Source organism: Rhodamnia argentea, chromosome 6 (genome assembly GCF_020921035.1).
Source record: "Rhodamnia argentea isolate NSW1041297 chromosome 6, ASM2092103v1, whole genome shotgun sequence".
NCBI classification, from domain to species: domain Eukaryota; kingdom Viridiplantae; phylum Streptophyta; class Magnoliopsida; order Myrtales; family Myrtaceae; genus Rhodamnia; species Rhodamnia argentea.
This window is the reverse complement of record NC_063155.1, coordinates 18,218,980-18,225,175: the sequence shown is the minus strand read 5'-3', so window position 1 is coordinate 18,225,175 and position 6,196 is coordinate 18,218,980. Positions and strand designations below refer to the sequence as shown.

The following is a 6,196-nucleotide window of genomic DNA, read 5'->3' as shown; positions in this document are numbered from 1 at the left end:
TTCAGGAACAATAACTATGTCTGCTATGTCTGCTCGTGGTTCTCGATGTTTTCAAGTGACCTTATTGTTTCCTGCTATGTTTTACTGTTGCTGAACCAGGACCTTAATCATTGGAAGGCAGTGACCCCAATATTGGTGTATGTAGCAATAATTGTGAGTCTCTATTGGAAAGCCTTTTTACTTGTCTCTTGTCATCCTGAAATGCTGCTCAACGACCTGTTCTGATGGAAGTTCGCTGACAGATGAGTATTTCATTTAGGTGTACGTCATGGTTTACTCACTTGGCATGGCGGGATTACCGTGGCTTATCATGTCAGAGGTACACTCCGTCAGTCTAAATTTGCGCTCTTGGAATCTATTTCTCATGACCATTCTCAGTGAATGTGCTCTCTGTAGATACTCCCTGGGAACATTAAAGGGTCAGCCGGGAGCCTGGTAACTTTCTCCTATTGGTCCTGTTTTTGGATTGTGACTTACACTTTCAACTTCGTGTTCGAATGGAGCGCACCCGGTACTCTCTCTCTCTCTCTTCCTCTCCCCCCCCCCCAAAATATATTCAGTCTCCATGCTTAATCTGGATTGTGTTACTTTCAGGGACATTTGCCATATATGCTGGCATATGCGGTCTCACAGTCTTATTCACCATGAAGGTAGTGCCGGAGACCAAGGGGCGAACATTGGAAGAACTTCAAGCATCACTCACTCGTTTTGTGAAATGATTAAGATCTGCAGTTCGTTGAAATTTGAATTGGTATGAGCCAAACGCAAGCAGCAGTGTTAGCAAGGCTCACAGGAATCATTTTGTTGCAAAGAATTAATGCAATGTGGTACGCTGAGAAAACAAGGAAAGAGAAGTTCCGCAGTGGTACATCCGACGAATGTCGGTAAATTACACAGGCCGAATTGTACATCGGTAAGTAACTAAATTTGTCTAACTGCATACGGATAATACAGCAAAACTTCAGTTGCCATCAGATATCGGTTTGGTAAGTCACGAAAAACCAAACTGTATGTCGGAATTCATGACCATTGACCTCCGGCGACTTGCTCGCACAAAAGTTACTGACCACATGCGACCACCGATCACGTCCGCATGAGGTCGCCAACTTCCATGCAAGCCTCTCCCTGTATCAGCATGAGTAGTTGCATGCAATAGACCATTGGTGAGATATCGAGACTTATGGCACCGACCTCATTGCCCCGTTCTTAGACAACGAATTTCAGCGGTCGTAAGACAAAGGGTGAGAAAGTCGGTGTTGACGCCTAAATTTTGATTAATCTATTTTTTGCATAAAAATTATAAAAAATCATCTCACATATTTATTTTTAGCGTACATTGCATTGGCATATAATCGGGCAAGCAGAACACTTAATTTAGCATGCGTCTAGACTAGGCACGGGATGGAAAAATACACCGAGAAGATTTGAAACTTCAAGGACTGTATTGCAAATACTTAAAATTTCGGGGACTGAATTGCAAATACTTGGAACTTCAGGGACTGTATTGCAAATACCAAAAGAAGATGAAGAAGGGAAGATGATGAAGGGAAGATAATGAAAAGAAGATGAAGAAGGGAAGATGATGAAGGGAAGATAATGAAGGGAAGATGAAAATGGAAGGTGAAGAAATGAAGATGAAGAAGGGAAGATGAAAATGGAAGGTGAAGAAATGAAGATGAAGAAGAGAAGATGAAGATGGAAGGTGAAGAAATGAAGGTGAAGAATGAAGGATGAAGAACTTTGCCTATAAAAGAGAGAGCTCTTGAGAAGAGTTTTAGAAGGGGGAAGTGGAAGAGAATTGAGAGAGAGAGTAGAGGAGAATTTTTGGGGGTGATAGAGAATTTAGAGAGCTCTTAGAAGGGGGAAGTGGAAGAGAATTGAGAGAGAGAGTAGAAGAGAATTGAGAGAGTTTTTTAGGAAGAGTGGAAGAGAATTGAGAGAGTTTTGAGAGAGTTTTTGAGAGGAATTTTTAGAGAGGAAAAAGAGAGTTCTTGAGAAAAATCAGAAGAGAAAATTCGAGAGTGAAGAAAAGTGTTTTAGTCGAGCATCATCTTCGACGAGTCCCGACACATATTTCGCCCCTCGCAACCCAACAAGGCCATTGCTTGCCATTTTCGACGACAGCCGCGTTCTTCCAACTCCGAGATCTTGAAGGGAACTATAACGTGTATGTGAGTAAGATTTTGTGTAATAGAAGGTAATCCTTTCCATCTCGATCTACAAAAATGTAATCGTTTGGTTTGAATATTTGTTTGTTTATTTTAGACATGCCACGTGTTTCAAATTTTAGCATTATTACATGTTAATTTATTTTTATAAATACTCGTGATTGGCTGCATTTTCTTTCTTTCTAAATCACCCATGGTGTATATCGTACAAAGTTCAATGTTTTACATCCCCATAAAAAGAAGAAAAAACCAAAAAAATTGCATCTTTGAATTTCGAGTAAAATCCATCAAAATTGCCAAATCAAATATTTTTCATGAAAATGGTACCGAAAGGGCGTTAGAGAAATCCGACGTAACCAAATCCCCGAATTCAAAATCTCCGGTTCGCGGAAATAAGATAGTTTTCTCCCGCTATTTTATTTAGGTTTCTAATCAACCTACCGAAAATGATTAGTGGCGACTCCAAATTCAAATCACATTGCATGTTAATTATTTGAACCTTAAGTTGCGATTTGGTATGGACTTGGGAGAGTCCGAGTTAGGTTAGTTAATTAATTAACCCGATAATCCATTAGCCCGAAAATTAACTTGTTTATTTTTTTTTAGGTCGCGACAGCTTGGCGACTCCACCGGGGACTCAAAGAGGACTTAGGCCAGATAATTTCATGAAAAAGAAATCACTTGATTTGGTAAACTTTGGTTGAATTCTCATTCTTAGGTGTTAAATGTTTTTGCAGATTGGGAGTTATAAGGGGAGGAGTGATCGGCTAACCCTTTGTTTTGCGAGCTTGGTGAATTGGAATTGTGATTTAACTTTTGAATCATGGAAGCGGTGTTTGCCTTTAATTGTTGTGCATGATTTATCGTATTTGCACTACACCGCACACAACCCGTGACCGGACACCGGGTCACACTAATAGTTTTGAGATGGTATTTAGATGGTGCTTTAACCTTGGCGGTAAGGTTTCGCTAAAGGTTATCCCATCCGGATCCCGAAATTTTTTCAAAAAATGGCTCAAGGGTCGTTCTCATACACGTGAGGCTACGATGCATGAGAATTGCCCTTGTCGACCGAACCAAGCCGAAGTGATTGGACTCGACTAGTCATGACTATTGTACGCGAGATTGCGACTAGTCATGATGATTGCGCGCGAGGCTGCGACATGTCATTTCGTTCATCATTTCACTTTGCAAAAGCCTTTTGGATAGATAGAATAAGATTTAAATTCACAATTCATGCGCATGTCTTTGTGATTGGCATTTTCTTCGTATGAGAGGTAATTTCTTGTCTCTTGTACCCTGTTATCTCATTTTTATTTTGGGCCGGTCCATGGTTTAGGTTGATTGTTTAGAAGTTTCATTGTCTTATTTTCAATTTCGCACTTTGCTTCCGTAGCTTTTACAATTTCATCAGTTGTCCTCAATTTTGATTTGGCTTATTCCTGTTGTGCGATTTTTACTAAATTCTACGATCGAGTTTTGAGTAAGTGCCAAACACGAAAGTTGTAGACCTATGTTTCAACTAATATCTTGCAAAATTTCAGAATTAAATTCATAATTTAAGATGGCCCTTCGTTTTTTCAACAACATGCGGTTATAACAGTTTTCTGAACGTGATTGTTTTGGAGAGACACATTAAACTGATTTGATCCGTGCATTTCTAGTCTGATTGGCCAACATAAAAGTTGTTCATCACCTTCTCAACTATAAGCTCGTAAAATTTGGACATGTTTTGATCAACGTACGGATTAATACGAATTTTTTCGTAAAAGCGGACAAACTGAAAATTACATGTTTCAATCCTTTGGCCATAATCACTTTGTTCGTTTGAGTCTAGAGGGATGTCATGGGCCGGCTCGCTATTCTTGCTCCCTATACTCATTTTGGGTTTGTTATCTGCGTACAGGTAATTTGTCACGGATCCTCTACACATTACTCGATCGGTCGCAAAGAGGATGGCCGACATCAACGCTATCGTCGGTCTTGCCCTAGACGAGAAACTTGGCTCCTTGATCGAGCGCTTTGAAGGGATGATGTCCCGAAAGATGGAAGAAATTATGGCCGCCTTCACCGCCAAACTTCAATCATCCGCCGCCATCCCGCCGCTTCCTGCTCTAGTTCCTCCTACGGACAACTTCGGTAAAGCCCCGGAAGCTACTCCCTATCCGACAATGCCGGTAGAGGATGTGATCATCACGGGCGTGAGCTCGAGCACGCCGCCCGTAGTCCCAATCCCTCAAGCCAGCCCCGTGGCCCCGGATTGAATGGTGATACGGCCAAGCTATTGGCCCAAATGGAACAGAGGATCCGAGAGGTCGAGGGGACTCACAACATACCCCGGGTCGACACATCTGTCTTTTCAAAGATCATTGTGCCGAAAAAGTTCAAGATGCCCGACTTCGAAAAGTATGATGGAACTTCCAACCCGGTTCAGCATGTCCGGAGTTGTCACAAATGTCGATTCATGGTGACAAGATTAATGTCTCTCCGAACGAGTTGCATCGATTATCCGAACCATGGCCGTTTTCTATGTGGGACATTGATGTTATCGGCCCTATCAATCCTAAAGCATCCAATGGGCATCGATTCATCTTGGTAGCAATTGACTATTTCTCTAAATGAATCGAAGCCGCATCTTATTTAGCGGTCACAAAGCACGAAATATCGTGAAATTTATCCGTCGAGATATCATCGCTCGATATGGTTCACCCGAAGCCATAATCACCGACAATGGCTCAAACTTGAACAACAAGCTAATGGACGAATTGTTCAAAGAATTCAAGATCAAGCATCCGAACTCTTCCCCATATCGTCCTCGAGATGAATGGAGCAAGAGAAGCCGCCAATAAGAACATCAAGAAAATCTTAGCGAAGACGGCTGAAAATTATCGCGATTGGCATGAGAGGTTGCCATTTGCACTTATGGCGTATCGGACCTCGATCCGGACATCTACGGGGGCAACCCCGTATTCTCTTGTATATGGAATGGAGGCTGTTCTACCAGTTGAAGTGGAAATTCCTTCCTTACGTATACTGTCTCAAGCTAAGGCGACGGAAACCGAATGAATCCAGCAGAGGGCAAGCCAATTGAATCTGATCGACGAAAAGAGACTTAAGGTTGTATGTCATGGCCGGTGTTATCAGCAGAGAGTTGCTAAATCATTCAACAAAAAAGTTCGGCCTCGATATTTTCGGATCAATGACCTGGTCTTGAGAAAATTATTGCCAATAGTCCCACTCCCGAAAGGGAAATTCGCTCCAAACTATGGTGGTCCATATATAGTAAAGAAGGTGCTCCCTGGTGGTGCTTTGATTATGGCCGAGATGGACGGTCATGTCTTTACCAACCCAGTTAGTTCCGACTCAGTAAAGAAATATTATACTTGATTCACTCTGATGTTTTCATAATCGAGTTATAATATTAATACGGATTCACGAGTTGTTCACATTTGGGCATTCGTTTGTTTCCTCGCTACTAATCTTTGCTGAGAGATTGTTTCAAATGGGGGAGTCTCTCCGGCCCAATTGAAATGACCATCGGTAGCGTGAGATTTACATATTCACAGAGTAAAAGGCTTATCTTGCAAAAAAGATATGACGACCAAGATGAAATGAGTAAAATGAAGAGCCCCTTCAATCTGTCAAAGATATGGAAGATCGAATAATGCGAAAGCGAAATGCAAATGAGTAAAAACTTGCATTTATTTCATCCATCGGAGAGCCTTACAAACGGATCATCGGGGTGGGAACGTAAAGCCAAACCGAGCCCTAATGAGCATCACAAAGGAGTTTAACCGACTCTCCATACGGTTGATGCTCCGCCTACACCGATCGCTTCGAGAATCGAGATCCGCCAGCTTAAAGAGGAGGAGCTCACATTTCTCTTTAAGCTTGGCCACCCTGTCCTCGTGATACTCGGCAGCAGATTCCAAGTCATGGATCAGCATTCTCCCGCGGGCTATATCCAGGGTCGGATCGTCCAGCCTTTCTTCCAGCCATGAGCATTGAAATTTCAAAACAATATCAAG

General features: G+C 42.1%; 1 pseudogene; it reads left to right on the top strand.

Moving 5' to 3' along the window:
- The window catches only part of LOC115751691, a 30,632-nt pseudogene extending 29,765 nt beyond the window's left edge, over window positions 1-867 (top strand).
- Window positions 868-6,196: the final 5,329 nt, after the last annotated feature.